Below are 22,400 nucleotides of genomic sequence, written 5' to 3' on the forward strand. Positions count from 1 at the left end.
ATACCCAGCCCTAATACACACACAGTAAACTGTCTCAGTGATACCTGGGAACACACACCATCATGCACAAAACACACACACACACACACACACACACACACACACACACACACACACACACACACACACACACACACACACACACAACTGGTGAAAAAGGCGTGCATGTGTGCTTGTGACAATGGGAAGCCATCTATGAATAATCGGGCCTGTGGAGCGGTAATGTTCCCCATGCAGCGCCGAGCAGTCCCCTTGATGGAGGGAGATGACTTTTTCTAAGTGGGTAAACGTTGGCTCACGACTCCCACTCCACCTGCACTTAAACCGTTTCCCCCCCTTCCACCCTATCCGTTTTGTTTTTTTCTCTCCCTCTCGCTCTCTCTCTCTCTCTCTCTCTCTTCATCTCTCTCTCCCTGCATCCGCTGGACTATTTGCTGAAAAGACAGGAGGAGGCCGCTGATAAGAGAGGCACGGCTAATTCAGTGATTTGTGTCAGTCATGCTTTGCAATTTGTCACAATTGCGACACTTATCACGATATAATATGTTTATTCTGGTCAATTAGGTGGCCCAGGAATCCCCGGTGTCTCAAGTGTCAGATTGTGAGATGGCACGGCTGTAGTGGCACGGGGGGGAAGAACCCGTCAAAGGAAAATGGAACTAATCTGATTGTGCAGCAGCTCGTAAAGGCTGGCAAAGCTTAAGGACTGATGCATTGTGGGAGAAAAAAAATGGAACACCTTTACTGTGGGGGGTGGATATGGCTTTGGTGCTGCCTTTGTTCTGCACCCACAAAGGACAACGATAAGGCCGACAGAGAATACTGAGGTTGACGTAGATATATTTACAGGTATTCATAGGAATATACTGTATATTTATTTATCAGGATGAGGAGGTTGGCTGTGACACCTCAGGGATGTGCCCAATTATGCATCTTCTTAACATATTTAGTTGGGTTTCACAAGCCACATATAGCACTCACACGCGAACATGTCCATGTTTAGAGATATTTCAACTTAGAAACATTAAATCGCATGTAAGTATTTGAATTTAGACCGACGCAGCTTAATTGGAAACGACACAAACCCACTCACACACGCACAAATACAGACACACACACATACGATCCCGCGGACACTGACGCTTGACGTTGCATCTATATTTAACACACAGACAGACACAACCACAGGGACACACATGCACATCAATGCAGACAGGAACGGGGCTGCAAGGACACACTTTTCATCCTGCATCTGCACAACCATGTTCACACACACACACACACACAGGCACACACACACGCAGACACACACACACACACACGCAGGCACGTACACACACAGACACATGTCGTGGCTGGGTTCAGCCGGATCCCAACAGGGACTCTTGGTCTACATAAGAGCGGGCAGTGCAGCGGATCAGCGCTCCCATCGATCTGAACGGGTTCATTAGGTAAGTGCTGACATCACAGATTGATGTCTCTTTAAAACAGTGCCTGCCGAGGAGTTGACAAGGAAAATCAGCACTATTGACTCTCCTACTGGGGCTGTTTGTGTGTGTGTGGGTGGGTGTATGTGTGGGTGTGTGTGTGGGTGTGTGCATTGCATGCATAATTTTCCAGTGTGTTCGCGTACCCTATGCATACAGTCTATGAGCGTCATGTGAACGTGTGTGTGTGTGTTCCCGTACACACCGTGCTGAGCACCTTAGTCTGTGATGGGTCGCTCGGTACAGGCGCTCACTAATACCGCTAGTTAGACACTCAGCCATGCGGCTAAGGAGCCTGTCAGCGTGTTGCTGCCTCGGCGCCGCCACCACCCATCCACCAGCGCAGACGCAGGGATGGAGGGAGGAGGGAAAACGAGGAGAAGGGTGAGGATGTGGGGGCTGGGGTGGGGGAGGTGGCGGAGGAGGAGGACTACCGGATAGAAGCGCTCTCCATCTATTTTTCATCACTGCGTTTAGGCCTTCTGTTTGGTAATTATATCGCTTGAGTTTTCGGACTAATTTGCGATCCAGGGAAGAGATCAGCATGGGACTGATTAATGCGTGTTACGTATGAGGCCTCCGAGCTATTTCGGCTGAGCTCTCAAAGTAATTTGCTGCGAGGAGTTTCTTTTTTTTTTTTTTTTTTTTTTTTGGGTGCCGGAAAAAAGGGGGAATAAATAGAAGAAGAAGTAAAAAGAAATGCAGAGCAGAGGAATGGATTTGCAAAGAGACCGAAAGTTGTCTTCGTGCTTAACCCCAGCGGCCTCATTCGGCGCTTGTCGATTGATTCGAGATGTCATTTGTATCTGATGTGTTTCTCTAATTAAGAACAGGGGAGAATCATTGGCATTGAGCGGCTGCATGTGCCCATCGATTGGGCGGTGGGGGGTGGGGGCTGGGGCGGTGGGGGTGTTTGACAGGCTGGCCCGGGAACCGATAGGCCTGGGTGGCGAGGACCCAACTGGGGCCTGGACGCTGACACAGGGACACTGTTACCATAGAAACTTTACCGACTGCACCTTGAACGCCATCAGTCACGATCTGCGTCTGTACCTGTGTGTGTGTGTGTGTGTGTGTGTGTGTGTGTGTGTGTGTCACGGGGCGCTGTCTGAAACACCTTTCAAAAAAACATTTCATTCCCAACAATCCACACATTTCTGCTAATATTTAAAAATAGATTTTGAACTTGTGGGATGGTGGAACTAACTTTGTTCCTCAATGTTGTTACTCCAAGTCTTAAAATTGCAGGGAGAAATACTGTATAAATATTAGGAAAAAAAAGACATTTGAACTGGTCACGTATTAACTCATAGTTTTATTCAATGTTATTCAAGTACTTATTTTAAGTGCATAGATAGCATTTAGGACTGACATGAATGTCGTCTATTGCCTGGTAAAAAACGTTGATAATTGAAATATAGATTCTGTATGTGTATTTCTGGAAAGCCGTTAGTCTTTCTTTCTTTCTTTATTCTTAGAAGCGCGTGTCTCCAGCCTCACCTCGCCTGCCCGGTCCAGCCTCTGGTCCTAATGAATAGATTATCTTTTGACTGCTCCAAATCCTCGGGTCTTAAAATCCTATAGCCCCGAATGAGCGATTGATCAGCTCCCTTGAAACGTGAGCCAGGTGTCTCCGCGTCCGTTCGGAATACCATTAGACACTCGATAGCCCGGTGCAGACGAAAAGCAGTAGACTCATCTAGTTTTAATATGCCCGCTCTCGAGAGGCCGTACTTTCAAGAGTAAAACAGTTTATCTTTCGAAAGTTTGCCTGCGCTTTTTTTTTTCTTGGATTATTATTTCAGCCTGAGCTGAGCATAATGCAAAGTAAGTGTTTGGATTGCAGAATGTGTGGGACCTAAGGCACAAATCCCTTCCAGGCCACCGTCACCCGAGGCACAACCCCATTGGCTGCCTCCAGGAGATTAAAGAGAATATTTACCGTCTGATTGGCTGTTTAGCTTTTCCATGGACCTTTGATGCTCAGGGTGTTTGTCTTACCTTTATCAGCAGGCATAATAATGGGATAGCGCGTGGCGCACTCAGGGAAGTCAGGATCTCTTTAGCTGAATGGAGGAGCTGCTGCTCCTGAAAACTTGGGAAAAGTTGTATCTGGACGCCGCCCTGTTGCAGTGAGCCTTATTAAGAAAGGGAAGAAATAATGAAAGAGCCATTGTCCTTAAAATATATTACATATTATATTAAAAAATTATAAAAATTCATAGTCAATCTTATTGTTGGAGATAATTTGATTTACTAGTATTACCTGTGTAGGTATAACAGTTCCCCTTTAGTTTCCCTTTAATTAATGAGTCTACTTCCCCTCCAAATTCGATTTTTTCATTTGAAGTTGAGAGAGCCTATGGGGCAACACAATTTATTTGACCAATATATTTGTGAGAAACTTTCATTTCAATGAGTTTGAGTTGGGTTAGTTCAAATGAATTGTTTTGGAACAGGGATGCGCTCCGGATTTCCCCGTCAAGCATTTCAATTGAAACTTCTTTCGCATCGGACGTCAAGCCTGTCATCACACAAGGAGTGCCACATAGCCCATTCATTCGATTCATACATTATCGTTGTATATTTTTTCTCAGTCCGCTGCTCTCCATTCATATTTACTCCCGCCTCAAACGGCGTCTTATCCGCCGTGTTCAAACAGCGGCAGGGTACATGAGTGCCAGTTGGGTTCGTGCGCGCCCCCCACTCCCCGGCAGGGACGGCTACAGTCTGGAGCTGACAGCCCAGCCCTCCTGACGCTAATCTCCGTCTGTGGGTGACCTATCTCCCCCTCCTCGCCCTCCCGTCCTGTGTGTGTGTGTGTGTGTGTGTGTGTGTGCGTGTGCGTGCGTGCGTGCGTGCGTGCGTGCGTGCGTGCGTGCGTGCGTGCGTGCGTGCGTGCGTGCGTGTGTGCGCGCGCGCGCGTGTGTGTGTGTGTGTGCGTGTGCGTGCACGCCTTTACGCTTGTGTGTGTATTTGTTTGTTTTTGTGCATAAGTGTCTGTGTGTGTGTGTGTTAGGTGTGTCCTCCGCAGTTCCGCTCTGGAGGTCCGGGATGGGCGGGCTGCTCACGGTTGTCACTTTGAGGCGCAGAAGCAGTCGTTTCCGGGGAAAACAGTGCCCTGCCTCATCCCCGCTTCCCGCCCGCTTGGATTAGTTCCCCTCAGAGAAAATGGGAGCGACGTTCCCCCTGATTTGCATTCAATAAATATTGCCTGTTTTTTTTTTTGTCCCCCCCCCCCCCCCCACATTCTTTCTCTTTCCCTCGCTCCCACACTTCCCTCCTGTTGCTGTAGAGCATTTTTATTACAATTGTCAGAAAGAGTAACAATTCTATTGTGGGGTGATTACGACGGGGGTGTTTTACCCGCAGATCACCAGAGCAATTAAAATCTGTAAATAAGGCTACCCATGATGCCTCACACCAAACAATGGGGTCTCCGAGGAAGGGTTCGCTTAAAGGGGGTGAGCTATGGAGGACACTGAGTACTCTCTCTCTCTCTCTCTCTCTCTCTCTCTCTCTCTCTCTCGCTCTCTCTCTCTCTCTCTCTCTCTCCCCCCCCCCCCTCTCTCTTTAATTAGGAGACGCTCCTTCAACCCGACATATTTGTGTCAACGGGAAGCTTAGCACAATCGCGGCGACACATATTTCAGACACAAGATGAAGTTGTTTACTTTTGTGTCGGGCCTCGTATTACGCCCGCGCACTTTGTCTCGCGGCGCGGCGCGAGATAATGTAGCCCCCAATTGTGCCCCGCTACATGTGTTTGGGAGGCGGGAGGGGAGAAGGTCTCGGGGCCAACCGCGGGAGAGTGGGCGCGGGCGTGGGCGTGGCGCACACGCGAGCGTCCGGACAAACGCGAGATAATGTAGCCCCCAATTGTGCCCCGCTACATGTGTTTGGGAGGCGGGAGGGGAGAAGGTCTCGGGGCCAACCGCGGGAGAGTGGGCGCGGGCGTGGGCGCGGCGCACACGCGAGCGTCCGGACAAACGCGCGTGCGCACAAAGTGAAACATGCGGATTGAGTTTAACACACAATGTGGCACACAGACATTACTTTAACAGACTCTAAGTGAGGGTTACATCCAACGGGAATGAGGTAAGAGCGGGAGAAATTACGAGAACATCTGCAAAGGGACTCGCTTGGATCCCCCTCTTCGTCACCGCTGTGGTAATGGTGCGTTGGGCAGTGCCCCCAGGGCCGCGCTGATATTGGAACAAGGTTCCTCAGTGTGTTTTGGCCTCCTCTAATAACCTCGGCTCCTGGCTCGCCTCTTGGCCTGCGCTCCTCCAGCCTCCTCCCTGGCAGCTGGTCCTCCCCCTCTGCACTGGCACCAGAGCAGTGCCAAGCGAGGGAAAAGAAAAGCTTCTGCTTAAGTTGAACAATTTAATTAGAGCTAAAGCGTTTTTTTTTTTCTTTAAGCACGCGGCGCTGTTCTGATACGCGCCTCGTTTCACAATGGGAGACGGCGATATCTACCTGGTTCACAGCGGTTCAGAGTGATGCAAGCTCCTCAAACAGCCAAACCGCTTTTTTAATTCTCTCTTTTTCTTTTTTTTCTTTTTTTTGTAAAGACAAAAGGCCTCTTTGTAGTTTGGTAGGAAGACATGTGAAACAAGACGTGTATTTGCTGTCAGGATGTGCGCATGCTGCTTCCGCCTCCATCCACCACCCGCCACCCGCTTCCTTCATAAATTACTTAAGATCCGAGCCCGGGCAGGTTGGAGCGGGGGAGAAAAGAGAGGCGGGTAGAGGGAGGGAGGGTGGGGGTGGGAGTGGCACGATGTGGCACGAAGGTGAGCGCCACCAATGCAGCCATGCCAGGCTCCGTGGGCCACACCAGGGGCTATATGCCTTACCAAGATCCTGTTTACAGTCAGCCGAGGAAGCTGCCAGCCACCCATTTCCATAACTCCGCCCGGGGTCTTTTGTGCAGGGAAAAGAAAAAAAGAAAAAATCAAAACCAGTCTCATTTTCTGTCGACGCTCACACGGAAGCCTCCCGCTCTTCCTGCGTCTCGCTCGCTTGTTCCCTCTTAGTTTCTCTGCGTCGTTCAGTGGCGGAAAGCAACAAAACACATTTGCTTTGTTAGTGTGCGTGAGTACATTTTTCAAGCATTTATACTCAGTTTTACTACATTTCAAAGCAAATATCTTTCCTCCATACTTTTGTTCAAATCAGTCATTGTTATAATAATAATAATTGTAATCAGGATGTGCATGAGCACTCATCTGATGAAACAGATAGTCGTACTTTAAGTATCATAGGCTCTGTGATATCAGGGCGCTGGACATAACAAGTACTTTTAAACGTGGTACTTTCACTTTAACTGGAGCAATTTTGTGTCAGGGTATTTGTGCCTTTACTTGGGTTCAGGTTCTGAGTACTTCCTCGAGAGAAAAGTAAACCTTAAACCTCATCTCTTACAACCATCTGGTTGACACCGTGCACGTCGGCATCAGTGTGTGTGTGTGTGTGTGTGTGTGTGTGTGTAATTATTGTAAAGCACCTTTGGTGGCAGCAGTAACATCATTTTGTGATGGTGCAGTGCAGTCCTTTACCATTTCTTTTCTTTCTTTCTTTCATTCTTTCTTTCTTTCTTTCTTTCTTTCTTTCTTTGTCACTCCAGCATTTGAAAGATGGAAGAGATTAGGGGCATGCGGCAAGACATTCCTTGGTGTCTACATGGTCTATTTTAGTGTGTGAGACAGGGACAGCCTGTACTTCACCTTTCCTCTGGGGCAGTACAAGTGCCTGTGTGCATGCCTGCATGCCTGCGTGCGTGCGTGCGTGCGTGCGTGCGTGCGTGCGTGCGTGCGTTTTGTTGTATGTTGACGTGTTTCACATCCACCCCTGTGATAAACTTTGCATCTCCATCAAACTTAGAGAAGAGTGTGTGTGTGTGTGTGTGTGTGTGTGTGTGTGTGTGTGTGTGTGTGTGTGTGTGTGTGTGTGTGTGTGCACGCGCACAACTTTTTCTCAGTGCCTTCTTTGTCTCAATGTGCGTGTTCTTCTCTGCTGTGTGTGTGTGTGTGTGGTGTGTTGAGTGGTTTTTTTTTTTGTTGACTTTTTCCCTTCCTCAGCTTCTTGTGTAGCTGCAATGTTCCTGTGTCCGTACATTTGTGAGCATCAGCTCTTTCAACATGGCCCCTGTGGCCTCACATGTCAAAGCAGGCAGCTGCCAAACAAGTGCAGATGCTATGTACCCCCCCCCCCTCCCCCCACGTCTTGTTCTGCGATGTCAAAGGTGATCAAAGGTAAGGTGCAAGATTGTGCATGAGACAAAGGGACAACACATCTGCTTTTTGGAGCATTAAATTCCAGGGTGGAGCGGCTTTCTTCGGGGTAGTGCTCGTGTCCAGGGCTTTGGCTCTCGGGGACGAGGGTGGGGGGAGTTGGGGTTTGGGCGGGTGGACGGGGGGACGGGGGGATCTCGGGTCAGGTGAGCATCTGTCGGCTTATTCGGAGTGCTGTAGTGCTGTTGTGCCCTGTTCCCAGGTAGACGCTGCCCCCCAACCCCCAAACCCTGTGTGAAACACTACATGAAGAAGCCATTTGTAGCTCATCCACTCCTGGAGATGTATGTACTATCAGGTATCATGGGACATGACACACGTGTGATGACATGCATAAGCGTGGGGGGGGGGGGGGGTAAATGGATGTGCAGCTGTGTGTGTGTGTGTGTCTTCACGTGTGAATCTGTGTCGATATGTGTCCTGAAGTGTATCTCATGCATGGGGTCTCAAGATTCATTCCAGTGTTGGTGTGTGTTCTCCAGCTGGCTGTGCCGACCCACCCGCCCCCCTCTGGGCCAGTCCAGTCGGGACTGTTCTACATATGGGAGAAGGTTCTGGGGGGCTTTAGGGGATGCCTGTACTCGAGTGTGTGCAGGCTTGTTGCGCACACACACACACACACACACACACACACACACACACACACACACACACACACACACACACACACACACACACATAGACACAGACACACACCTTCATCCACGCTGGATGCAGTGTATAGCGGCAGGAGACGAGCAGCGATGCGGAAGAGACGAGGGGAGAGGAGACAGGCAGGTATCCCCCAGGAGGGGCCCGGGGGCCAGTGGGCCGGCGGTAGCCCTTCCAGCTACCCCCCAGCACCCTCTGCTGTGCTCTCAGACAGCGCTATTGATTTGACCAGCTGATAAGAACACAGGTTAGCTGCTCTGGTAAATAGCACTTTTCACCTCCCTCAGCCCTGCAAACAGCTTCAGTGTTTGTGTGTGTATGTGTGTGTGCGTGCATGCGTGCGTGCGTGCGTGCGTGCGTGCGTGTTTGTGCTAATGTATGGGTGGGCCTAGATAATAAAATCCCATAAAGGCTCAACTCGCTCCATATGATGTGAGGCTTGTTTCCTTGACATCACCTCCCCTGTTTCACTGTACCCGCTTGGCATGAGGCGTGTATGAGCCATCGGGGGGCGCTGCGAGACTCGCACTCGGCTCATCGACGTCGGACCCAAACCCGCCCTGGCAAAACTCTCCCTGCCAACCCCCTGTTCCCCCCAAAGTCGGTAGCAGTGTGACTCCCAACTTGGCGAGCCGTCACCATTCTGCCATGTGACAGGTCCAGGAGCTGTAAGGCAAAAGGCTCCAGAGACGTCAATCAATCGGCCGCCCACCTCGACAGGGTCACGGAGAGCAGCATGTCAGGACGTCCGTTCCAGCTTCAAGTAGATTAATTCAACCAGGGAACTCCTGCGTTGTCCCTGTAAGTTGCGTGTTTTCACGGTGGAGAGGGGTGTGTAAAGTCTGAGCACCGCAGGTATGTTTGGATCGGAGCCAGCATGAATCACGATGATCAGGCTTGTGACGGATATCTTTTCAGTGACTTTGTTCAAAGGGCGGGGCTTATGCGTGAGGCCCCCCCGCGAGCGCGGACGGAACATGGAAAAGTCATCCTTTTGTTTTAATGCCCCAGCTTCTTGGAATGATCTTCCACGCCCTAAAAATCCATTCTCTACTCAATTTAACAATTTAAATCCGTGATCACAAACCTCCCTGTCTCAATTTGTAACTGTGTCAATTGATATTTTTTCTGTGTTTTGTCCGTATTTTATTTTATTTTATTTTATTTTTTTGTATAGCTGCCTTGTGTAATCTCGGCATCTTTGAAAATGAGGGCTACCCTCAATTATTTCCAGAGAATTGAATTAAAGGTTGAATGAATGAATGAACACAATCAGAAGCTCGTAGTCTCACTGACAGACGGATGAAGAGGTTGTTCAAAAGACCCCATCACTGACACATTAACACCGGGACAATGCCAAGTTCTGAGCCGTCACAGATGGCAGATGAGATAACGCTGCAATCCCGCCTTACTAGTTTCCTGCAGTTACCTAAGACACTGGCAGTTGCTCCGTGTCTAATAAAAATAGATCAAGAGGTTCAAAGCAAAGGCACTTTTCACCACCCTGTAAATTAAATCAATTCCTGTTGAGTCACCGCAAACATTTTTTTTTTTTCAGAGCATGTCTAAAGATGCACAAAGGAAATGCTACGGGTGAAACACAAGGGGTGGGTGAAAAGAAAGAATTTAGCCCAGGTTCCCACGTTCAAACTGCTCTCTGGTTTAGTTTTTCATTGTTAATTAAGTAACCGCAGTGTTGGACAGCCTCGCACCGCCTGCATGGAGCTGTGTCATTCATCATGGATGATAGCCAGAGCTGATAATGTATGTAAAACCAGTCCACTCCCAGATGAGAAATGCACCTTACGTCATCCGTAAATGAGCAAAAATGCCGAGCTACACCTCAGGAGCCTTGCAGTTCATTGAGAGAGTCGGTGTTGAGTTTGGAAAATGACATTATTGAATGGTCATAGATAGATATATAGACAGCGCTGTGCAGCACGTTGCCAGCTTGCCGCCGCTGCGTCTCACCTGCAGCATGAGCGGAGAGGACAGGAACTAATTGGTGGGACAAATACTGCGGGGGTTGTAGTTGTCTGGGCCCCGTCCAGGGCCTGTTTATCTCAACCTCTGTTGGCAGTCCCACGCCCGCCACACGCTACGCTCTGATTTAACCAGAGGCAAAGCCCTCGCCAACCCCCCACTCGGGTTCATCAAAGATTCATAAAGGCAAGGTTCTCAATGATTTTCTGTCTCTTCCTGTATTCACCGCTTGTTGTCCTCTGCCTCCCTCTCTCCTGCCAGGCGGACAGCACAAGTCAGGCAGAATTAAGGCTGAAGTGGCCGCTGGCTCATTGCTTGTGTGTGTGTGTGTGGGGGTGAGGTTATGTGTGTGTGTGTGTGTCTGAGTGGGACTGTGTGACTGCTTTTGCTTCCGTGTCTTTGGGGTGTGTGGGTTACAATGCGTGGGCGTAGTTGGGCACGTGCAGTTGTTTATGTGCGGGCGTGTCCGCTGTTTGGGTGTTTAAAAGTGCCTTTGTGCGGCATATGCATCCGTGAGGGTAAAGTAAGGGCTGAGCGGCGGCCAAGGGCACCTCTGGGCGGCGATGTGCGGATGTTGTACTAAAGCTGTCTGGAGCGCCGTGCATGGAAGAGAGAGAACCCCACCTCCTCCTCCTCCCTCCTCCTCCCTCTTATCCTCCCTCTCATCCTCCCTTCGCCTCATCCCCTGCTTCCGTTGCTCTCTGCCTTCCGCCCCCAACCTGCCTGCCCTGTGTGCAGGGGTAGCTTCCACGCAGCGGCTGCAGCAGATCCAGTCTCGGGGCCCAGGGCGCACCATCTGCAGCCCTCGCAGTCCTTCCGTCTGTGAGTGTGTGAGTGAGATGCATTACGTGTGCGTGCACTTTGTGTCCATATGCCTGTGTGTGTTTGTGTGTGTGTGTGTGTGTGTGTGTGTGTGTGTGTGTGTGTGTTTGTGTGCTGTGTATACGCTTGTAAGCCTGTGCGTTGGTCTTTTGATGTGTGTTATGTCTTCCGCCCCTGAATACCTGACACCAATGCTGTGACTCTGATGTTACTTGTTCCTAGCGAATGTTCTGCTGACGCTGACGCGTACAGCTGGTTCGAGTGCTACCGACAAATGAGACGAGCAACCGACCGACTAAACGACTAAATTAAAAGGCATGTTGGTGTGCATTCATATATTTCGCTTCTCAAATGCCCGTGGTGGGGGGCACGGCGGAGCAGAGCATTAAGCTGCCATGCGTGACACGGCACGGATCACCCGGTGCGTTTCTTATTCTTTCAATTAGGAAACAAAGGAGCATAAAACATGATCTAAAATAAAAAACCACAGGTTTTTTTATGTGTGTTTTGATAGAGAAATGAGGGGGCTGGGTTAAATTATATTGTAAACTATGTTTACAATGATATATTGAGGAGGACAACTCTCTGTTTTGCCCCCCCCTGGTAATTTCTGCCCCTGGGCAGGGAGTCAGGCAGCCTGGCTTCAAAGCTTTGCATTCTGGCAACATTTGACCACTCTCGACTCCCATGTGCTTCGTCTTTGACGCTGGCCAGTGGCGGGAAGCGATCACAGCGGCTAAGTATAAGCTGGTTTGGGATCAGAACTTTGAAGGTGCCATCTGTGGCGCTGCGGAGAAGGTTATCCGTCCTTACCCTCACAGCTGACCCTTGCTCAGTTTGAATTGAGGGAAAACTCAACACAGCGTTAATTCCAGCACTGCTTTGATTCTGATCCCTTTTTTATTCTTCGGTGTGTTTGAGGTTTTTGTGTTATCACGGTTCTCATTGCCAGACTTTGATACTGCAGTTTTTTGGGAAATTTGTCTTTTGTCTAGTTTACCCAGATTCAGCCAGGAAGGTCATACCAACTTCACGCCTGTGTGTACAGTACCCAGATAGCAACAGGCTGTGTGCTAACTAAAGCCTAGAAGCACTTGCACTGAAAGTCGTTAATCTACTGGCAATGTTCCGTATCGGCATCATGTGGAAAAGGAGCTGGGTTCGAAGCTCCTTAAAAGTCGTTCCGTAAATTTCCCCACCTTCCACCTAGTATAAATTCCGGGATAATGCCGGTATGGCTGTGAATGGAGGTGTGTGGGAATGGAAGCGAGTAATGGAAGTGAGATTTCCATAAAGTAGGGGTGGAGCCGAATATTTATGAATATTCATTTTGCACAAATATTTCAAAAGTTGTTTTTTTTGGGGGGGGAGGAAAAAAAAAACATTCTGAAAAATGGCGATTCCGAACCGTGGCGCTCAGCTGTAAAGACAAGAAACTGAGGCAGAGAGAGTGGGACAGGTTGAAAATGATCACACTGGTTTAATAACGTTTGGTTGAGGTTACCGTGTCCGGGGATGGTCTCTGTCTCGGCTCCGTCAGCGGAGGGAAGAGTCCATCCGGGAGGGGCGGGGAGACGGGAAGCAAAGCGCTGGTCTAACCCTGACCCATTACGTATGTGGGAACAGACTCCATATGGAACTTTTCCGTGAAAGGAGGCCAATGTGGAAATGACTTGCTGCTGCCTTTGCCGAATGTTTTTTTAACATAGAAATATTACGGATTACATGTGAGAAAGGGGCTGTACAGTGGATCGACTAGCCTAGCTCCTCTGAAATGAGTGATATACACCTTCCAGCTTCTCAGTTATTTAAGTGATCTTGCGTTTTATTGACAAGTTTGAAAGTGTTAAAAAACAAAAACCTTTTCTTTCATAATGTTGTCTAGAACATTTCTAAAGTCAACACAATTTTTTTTTTTTAAATGACACAAGCCGAGCACCACGGTTCAATACACAACACCCTCACGTTAAATCCTGCTTGGCCAAAAGATATCTGCCGTTCATTTGGCAATTATATCTGAAGCAACTTCAACAAGTGATTTACGACGAACGTAGTCAGGACAGGCGCACGCACATGATGTGTACATGATCATAAACTCGCCTCGCATTGTGCTGCATTCCACGTTCCCTCATCACGCCGCGCTCGGCACCGTTGCCCGGGGCCGTTGTGCGTCTGCTCTTCAAAACAAATTGTTTGGCTGTTTGCAGCGTTTTTTAAAAGCCCGGGACCTTTAATTACCCCATTAACTTCTTGAGGCGAAACAGAAGTAATGTTCGTTAGGGAGCACCAGGTGAGGCAGGGGGTTCACACACCTGGCGAAGGACGCACAAGCAGCGCGCGCGCACACACACACACACACACACACACACACACACACACACTATGTACATCATGTCATTCTTTCTCACACTTCTGCTTCTGGTTCAAGGATTTTTCCTTTTGTTCATTTTAAAACAACCACTTCCCGCATGGCCAAAGCGCCAAGGCGAGTCTCCCCGTCGAGTCACGTCGTTGCAGACTCCGGATGGAACAAGTAATATTGCTATCTACTGTAGGTACATACCGAGGTACGGCATTTTGGCAAAGAGAAATCTCCCACGCGTTGCTTTACTTTTTCACTGTCTTTCCTTCTCTTTTTCCCCTGTCAAAATGAAAATCCTCAAGGACCGTCCCATCTCATCTTTGATTTCTGTTTTATCGCCTTCCTCCTCTTTCTTAAATCTGTCACTTTCTCAATCACACTTAGCGAAGACGACCTATCATTAGGATTTTGACTCAGCAAAAGGCCGTCTCCAGGGAACAATGTGTTTTCCCCACGACCCGCCTCAACTGTTGGCAAATATCAAGTTAAATGATGGGGCTTATGATTAATATCATTTGCTCATCTTGTTTTCCACTGCCAAAGGCATAGCTGTAAATGCTTAAATAAATGTTCCCTCCTTTTTTTCTTTAATAAGTGAAGGGTTCCATTTTATAATCGTCCATTTAGCAATGGAAAAAGAAATACTGTTAAAGAATGAGTAATGACAGACTGAAAAAATGTATGTATTAGATCCACAGTACACTGTGCCCCTGTTCAACAAAAGAATTGTTTGAATTGTTTGAGAGAACGAATAAGAAAATCTTAATTAAACCAAAGAGGCTTGGTTTAGGAAATAAGGTAGCATAATGTGTGTGTATATATTGTGTATATATTTACTGTATATGGATTACATACATATGTATTTTCATTATTGGGTTTTTGATTGCGCTCATATGAGCATGGCAAGTTCGGCTCCCCCGCCCCCTTTTCTCTTTTAAATCTGTTTAAAACACACCTTTGTGAAACCCGATATCTGTTGTGCAACAGTTTAAAGCTTCTGTCTCACAGGTAATCTTCACATAAAGGCCCAAAGAATATAACACCGCAGTCCCCCGGAGCAAGAGGGATGACTTGTAACCAGGCGATCTGAGGTACAATGGGCTATAATTAGCCCGGCCAGGTTGACCCCCGCCATTGTCACCTGAAGACAGGTGGGAATTGTGCCCATGTTGGTTCGACCTTATCATGTGACCAGGGGTCAGGTGTCAGCTGGGGCCCGAGCTGTGCAGTCGTCGAGGCAGGCCTCATCCATCATCAGCGTTATTGCACCATTCAGATGATGCCCACAAGGCCGAGAGGAAAGGGGTGGGGGTGGGGGGAGTGCAGGGGGTGTTTAAAATGATCGTTTTACAGGAACGCTCACAGAACAACAAGTTTTCACAGCAATGACGTGCCATTGCCTCGGACGACTAAGAGTTAGTGCTCCCATTGCCGCAGTAACCCTCTTCCTGATTCCCCGGTGCAGGATTTACTGCCCTCAAACCGCCAGGCTGTGAAAAAGTGCAAGCACTTGCAGGCTCGTAACCTCTGTACCTCCCCCATCAAGCTCGCTTATTGCTCCATTTTCTCTCCCGGGCTGTATAAATAAATAGCGTCATCAGGGAAAAACTCCAATGTGTCTTTTAAACCAAGTCTAATTAGTTTTGCCTCTGTATATCACAACGTTTCACTCTGGTATTCGAGCCACATGTGGCCTCTTCTGAATAGGGATGGGGAGGGCTCTCCGTGCACTCGGCGCTGTCCCCGGGGCTGTCACTGGCGGCGACCAGAGCAAACGTTTGTTTTTTACTTTTCCTCGGAGCGCGCTGCTTTTGGTAGAGCTCGCCTTGGCTCTGGCACAGGTGGCTGCTAGGCCCCTGGCTTTAACCGCCCATGACCCTCAGTAGACTTTTAAAGCACAAACAAACACACACACACACACACACACACACACACACACACACACACACGCACACACACACACACACACACACACACATCTCTATCTCTTATATGCACACTCTCACACAGATACTTACTCCCTTTCCACACACACACACACACAGACACACACACACATTCACACTCACACACTGACTCGGTGCCTCAGGGGATGATCCGTCTCCCCTTGTCAGAAGAGCAAACGACCCAAACTGTTTGTCCCCTTCCTGCCTTTTTTATTAGAACCTGATTGCATTTGAACAAAAGTTGCCTGCTCGTAAATTTTGCGCCTGTGTTGACATTAGGCCACATTCGATCCCATAGCCCGAGGAGGAGAGTAAGCCGGCCGGGGTGTTGGGTAATTTGTTACACTGTTAAGCGCCTAATGGACGTCCACCTGGTTTTTTGAGAGTGGTAGCTGCAGGTCGGGCGGGCTCACCTCCTTTGCACTTCCAGACTGCCAAAGTGTTTTATTGCCTCCAATTATGAAGGCTATTTAGAGGCTACCTGGCTGTGTGTGTTTTTCTGTTGCATCTGGTTTGCCCCGGCTTCAGACGAGCTGAGCAGCCGGCCGGCCCACATCAAACGCCCAGGGTGTGAAACAGGCACGAGCCGTGCGGGGACCATCGGCCTTTGCCATCTTCGCCGTGAGCTTGTGACTGAGCCGCCCACCCGCCGCGCGCTCGCCAAATTAGTGCGTTGCCCCGTTTGCCCCGTTTTGAACTCAGTTTACGTGGCGGCAGCAATAATGAGCCCTATTTGTTTCATGTGGTTTACAATGAGCTGCCCAGACTTTTGGGATGGAGGGAGACCTCACAGAGTCTGACGGTGCGCCGGGGGGGGGGGGGGGGTCCCCCAACCTAAAGGTACCTCCGCAGCTCCTGGGCCCAACCAGCGTTTGTTGCAGCTAAGGCGTGGTCGGCCCGTGTGGGGCGGGGGGGAGCCCCCTGCAGCACCCGCCGTGATCCCCCACCCCCCACCCCAGCTGCCTCCACCTCTCCTCCAGCTAAAACATTTTAAGTGTTTTTCACAGCCATTAATTAAAGGCCTGAAAAAAGTGCATCATATGTTGGTTTTATTAGCCTGGGCGCTTTAGAGGGAATCAAAATGAAAGGAACATATGTCGCGCATTTGATCCCCACAACTACTTAACCCCCCCCCCACACCCACCCCACACTTCTTTCTCTTTCTTGCCACACTTGCCCACCTCACACTCACACACACACACACACACACACACACACACACAAATACACTTAAAAAGTGTGCAGTCAGCAACCGTCTGCCGACACAATAGCGTTTGATTGATCCAAAGGAAACGGTTAAAACGCGGGGCCCTGCCCATGCGTGCTGTCTGGTTGGCTGGCTGTTCTGCACAGCATTACATTAAAGCCCTGGCATGGGCAAGAGGTGGTGCCGGTGGTGGTGGTAATGGGGGTTGTTGTTGGTGTGCGAAGAGGGTGGCTGGCACCACTGTTCAAAGTCAATAATGAGTTGAGGGGACTCGTGGAGTGCTGGGTGTTATAAGCGCGGACGCTCTCCCCATCATCAACATTTGTTTGCTGCTTTACGTCTCTCTTTGGGACTCCACGCAACGACCCTCCTTCTTCCAGTGTCTGAAGACGAAGAGCCCGTTTTTCTTACTCCGCTCCCTTCTTCTCTTTGGCATTAGATAGATTCCTGCCGCCATTTCAGTCTCCCCGCCTCTGTCCTTTCCGTCCCGTGAACACGGTTGCCGGGTGCCTCACCTACAGGCGCAGCTTGATTTACGAGACGCTTGCCTGTTTCTTCATGACTCGTTTGAGCGCATTTTTCCCTACTGGGCCATTCGTGTTGCCAAGACCATAAAAACTCACACCTGTGTAAGTCTGCTGAACAACGAGGAGCAGGCCAGACCAAGAGGTTTGACAAAGGCAGGTGTTGTGAAGCATTTGACTTTCTTTGATCACGATATACACCGCGTTCCAAATTATTTTGCAAATTATATTTTTCTCTGATTTTCCGAAATGGTCGATGCAAATGACAGTCAGCATAATTTTCAAGTCATCAACCGTTAGGGTATAATTTGAATGTTATTGAACAAACCTCCCAATGATAACAGTATTTCTTTCAAAAGTAAAAAACTCAAAATGCACTGTTCCAAATCATTATGCAGAACAGAGTTTCAAAACATTTTATAGGTTGTAAGAACTGAAAATGGTCATTTGTTGAATTTGCAGCATTAGCAGGTCATAATTACTGAAATCAAAAGCTATTTCAATCAAAAACATCTTATCAGGCCAAGTTACATGTGAACATAGGAGCCTTCTTTGATATCACCTTCACAATCCTTGCATCCATTCAACTTGGGAGTTTTTGGAGAGTTTCTACTTGAATTTCTTTGCAGGATGTCAGAATAGCCTCCACCCTCATAGATCTTTAGCTTGAGGATGCTCCAAAGGTTCTCAATAGGGTTGAGGTCAGGGGAGGATGTGGGCCACACCATGAGTTTCTCTCCTTTTATGCCCATAGCAGCCAATGACACGAGGTATTCATGCAGCATGAGATGGTGCATTGTCATGCATGAAGATGATTTTGCTACGGAAGGCACGGTTCTTCTTTTTGTACCATGGAAGAAAGTGGTCAGTCACAAACTCTAAACTTTGCTGAGGTCAATTCCACACCTTCAGGGACCCTAAAGGGGCCTACCAGCTCTCTCCCCATGATTCCGGCCCAACACATGACTCTGCCACCTCCTTGCTGACATCGCAGCCTTGTTGGGACATGGTGGCCATCCAATAACCATCCACATCTTCCATCTGCACCATCCAGGGTTGCACGGCACTCATCAGTAAACAAAATTGTTTGAAAATAAGTCTTTATGTATTTCTTGGCCCACTGCAACCGTTTCTGCTTGTGAGCATTGGTTAAGGGTGGTCGAATAGTAGCTTTATGCACAACTGCAAGCCTCGCGGATCCTACACCTTGAGGTTCACGGGACTCCAGAGGCACCAGCAGCTTCAAATACCTGTTTGCTGCTTTGTAACAGCATTTTAGCAGCTGCTTTCTTGATCCAATGAATTTGTCCGGCAGAAACCTTCCTCATTCTGCCTTTACCTGCACCAACCCGTCTGTGCTCTGAATCAGCCACAAATCTCTTCACAGTACGATGATCAGCTTAAGTTTTCGTGAAATATCTAATGTTTTCATACCTTGTCCAAGGCATTGCACTATTTGAGGCTTTTCGGCAACAGAGAGATCCTTTTTCTTTCCCATGTTGCTTGAAACCTGTGGCCTGCTTAATCATGTGGAACATCCTTCTTGAGTAGTTCTCCTTTAATTGGGCTCACCTGGCAAACTAATTATCACAGGTGTCTGAGATTGATTTCAGTCCAAAGAGCCCTGAGACACAATACCATCCATGAGTTTAATTGAAAAACAAAAAAATTAATGTTTATGACACTTAAATCCAATTTGCATAATAATTTGGAACGCGGTGTAATATAAGCTTTTTTTTATTTTTTATTGTTGACTCTGACATGAATATTCTTCAATGCATTGTTGGGTCGAGCACGGCAAGTTCCAATGCTACAGTTAAGAGTTCAAATCCCATTTGCGGTGTAGCTTTGTACGTGGTATGGTTTCATTTATTGAAGCTATATTCTCCACTGTGGTCCTCTCCAACTTTTAAAACAGAGTCAAGGACAGGGAAGTGGACTTGCTACTAGAGAGGTGCTACTTGAAATCTGGGCTGGGAAAGATCCTGCAACAACTACCGTTCATCGAGGCCTTCGGTGCGTTACTTAGCCTCTGGTTCCTCCAACAGATAAGCACCTTCAGCTGCGGCGGACGGTAGGAGACTCTTGCACCCGATGGCTCCATGTTCACATCCATTCCCCGGGAATGCGAGTGCGTGATTTGGAAAAAGCTTTCAGTCAGCACGATGGGACCACACCCTCATCGCCCAAATAAGTGTCCTGATTGACCCAGGGCAGCAGCATCCCAGCGTGGTTGTAAATTGTTATAAATGACCTCCTGCAGCGATAATGCAATGAGTTGTCTCCTATCTGTGTTGTGCGGGTCCTTTTTCACTTGGCCTGACACAATCGGGCATCTATCAGTGTAATTGCTCGAGTCGGAAGCACTGATGTTGTCTATTAGGCGGATTTCTATCCTGTTAAGAGCAGAGGGCCTTTTAATGTATGGCTCTGTGCAAGTGTACGGCCGCACAATTACACAGCGCCCGGAGATGGAGTGGACCTGATGATGATTCTGCAGCTGATGCTCTTGATTGTTGTTGGAAAAAGCCGATATTGCCCCGCCCGACCCTCTCCAACGGGCCATTTCAAGGGGAGACAGAGACGGAGCGCTGTCGCAGTCGAGCAAAGGTTAATCATTTTATTTTCTTGTTTATTTTCTTTTTCAACCACCCCCCCCCCGGCCTTCTCTTCCTCTCCCCTTATTTCTCCACCAAGCAGTGGAGTCGGGTCATGTGACGGGGGTGGGGCCGAGGAGAGGGAAATCGATGGCGAGCGCATTACAGTAAAACGTATTGATTAGGAGACCTGTGAGCGGCGTGTTGGTCGCGGAGATGGTGGAATGATGCAATGCTTAAAGGAATTTATCCTTTGACTTTTACATTAACCTTTTATTGACTGCTTTGCCTGTCCATAATTAACACTCACTTTAGCTAAAGTGGTTAGTTTGAGCGCAAAGGGGGCCCCGGCCCCGACTGCAGCGGGGGCCCTCGAGCCGCCGCCCCAGCCGCGGTTCAAGTGCAGTGTGCTGTGCAGAGGGAAGGGCCTCTGTGGAATAGAGGCGATAGAATCCCAGATACCTTTCACATTAGCATACCATTTGAGCGGGGACTGCCGGGCTATAGGGTTTCAGGGCAAATTGAAATGAGTGATTGTATTGCCAATCTCTCCTGACCGAGCGCCAGATGGGATAGTTAGGCCCCATATCTGTCTGGGGTTAATCCATCGAAACGGCCCGACCAGCAAACACACCCAGCGCCGATCTCACTCCCGCTCCCTCCCTACCTCACCTCTTTGTCTTTGACCTTAACTTTAAGGTGGGCTGTTTTGCCTTGGGAAAGTGGTTTGTGGAGCTTTATTTGTACACCACTGTGGCTTATAGTGAATTTCTGCTGAGAGCCCTGGAGAGCTTAAAGCACCTCGCTTGATATTGACTTTTTGTTTGGTTTCATTTTAGCAGTCAAAGCAACGGCACTCTGTCAACAGCAGTGGATGCTGTTAAAATCTGCGCTGGAGTCGGTCCGACTATAGACTCCAGCCTCGATACCGTGTGCATCTCTGGTAGAGCAGGAGCCTTCTATATGCGAGCTAATATCACAAGATCCCATGTCAGATAAATGGAACACCTCTGTTTAATGTGTCTGGCTTCGATATTTATAGTGCGAAGCCTCTCATGCTAAGTCAAGCCAGCGGACTGGTGTGTTTTTTTATCATAGCCGCGCTGCTAGAATACTTAATCGCGTCGACTCAAAGGCCCCAGTCCCACGGTGCGTTATGTCCTCACTCCTGCGTCGGCACGGTTACTGGGTTAGTGTACGTGTGTTTTGTGTGTCTGTGTTGTCCGCAGCTGTTTGTGCTGCTTTGGCCGCTCTCGCCACAATGCTTACTCCCTGCTACTCACCTACTTACTTCATCAGCCTGTTTTAGATTCTACATTTTTCTAGTTGTATTCCTGTAAGCTTAAACGTCCTACTGAGTTTGCAGTGACCAAACTCAGTAGGAGTCCTGCCACGTTTGAGTGTGTGGGTCTGTTTTTAGCTTTCTATGTCTGTGCTTTGATTTCTTCTTTGCTTTTATGTAATGCATTGTACATCTTGTGCAAAGCACCTTAAATTGCCCTTGTGTCTGAAATGTGCTATACAAATAAGCTTGCCTTACCTCTCTTTACCCCCTCGCCCTCCATCTTGTCCCCTCCTTTCTTTCGCTGTTGCGTCTATATCTCCGTCGGACTATCTCGTCTTTTGTCTTTTCGTCCGCTCTCTCTGTTGTTCTTCTTCCTCTTCTTCTTCTTCTTCTTTCCCAACCCTGTTGATCAGTAAGCTAGACATGTCTTCCTCACTCTCCTCTGAAGTGGCGCTTCCTTTAATACGCACCCTAAATAAATGATGAGGACATTTAAACACACGGCTCGTCGCAAAGCCCCAAGGTCGCCTAATCGTATTATTTATGAAGTGATGTGCTACATAATGGTACTTAGTGCATGTTAACAGATGCTATTATCAGACCCTGATCTGGGGCAGAGAAGATATATTGGAGCGGAGGATGTTAATGCCTCTCCTCGCCACTGTAATGCGGCGGCTGAATTTGACGGGGGCCGGCCACTCTGAGACGCAGCACTTAAGCCGAGAGCCACTCCAACATTAAGTGGCCCCGGAGAAAATAAATTGTGCAAATTGCAGCAGCCGCTGACCGTCCCCTGACCACTCCGACGACCCCCCCCCCCCCCCATTCCCCCCACCCCACCCCCTGCTCCATCCACGAGCAAGCTCGCCCACGTCTTGTCGTCCTGCACTCCCTGTCCTCTCCATCCATCCCTCACCATAGTGTGTATCAGCGGTTTGGAGGAGGAGGGATATTCCTAGATGGGCCCCTGCTTTTTTCATGATAATGATTGAGCTGGGAGTATCGGTAGCCTTGTGCGTATCCACATACACACACACACACACACACACACACACACAGACAAAAATGCACACCCGCAGAAATTCACACACACACACACACACATACACACACACACACCCTGCTCCAACCCTCCCCCTTGTACTTCCAGGTCGGAGGTCGGCCTCATCTGTCAGAGACGGAGAGCAGATTTACGATGACAGCGCTATACTCCGCCGAGTCACCTCAGCAAATATTTACA

General features: G+C 48.7%; 1 protein-coding gene across 2 annotated transcripts in view; it reads left to right on the forward strand.

Annotated features, from left to right (window-relative positions):
- fto (FTO alpha-ketoglutarate dependent dioxygenase) overlaps positions 1-22,400 on the forward strand; it is a 132,031-nt gene that overhangs the window by 105,855 nt on the left and 3,776 nt on the right. The gene's annotated exons all lie outside the window — the stretch shown is intronic.

This window comes from Zeus faber (assembly GCF_960531495.2).
Source record: "Zeus faber genome assembly, chromosome: 3".
Taxonomy (NCBI): Eukaryota; Metazoa; Chordata; class Actinopteri; order Zeiformes; family Zeidae; genus Zeus; species Zeus faber.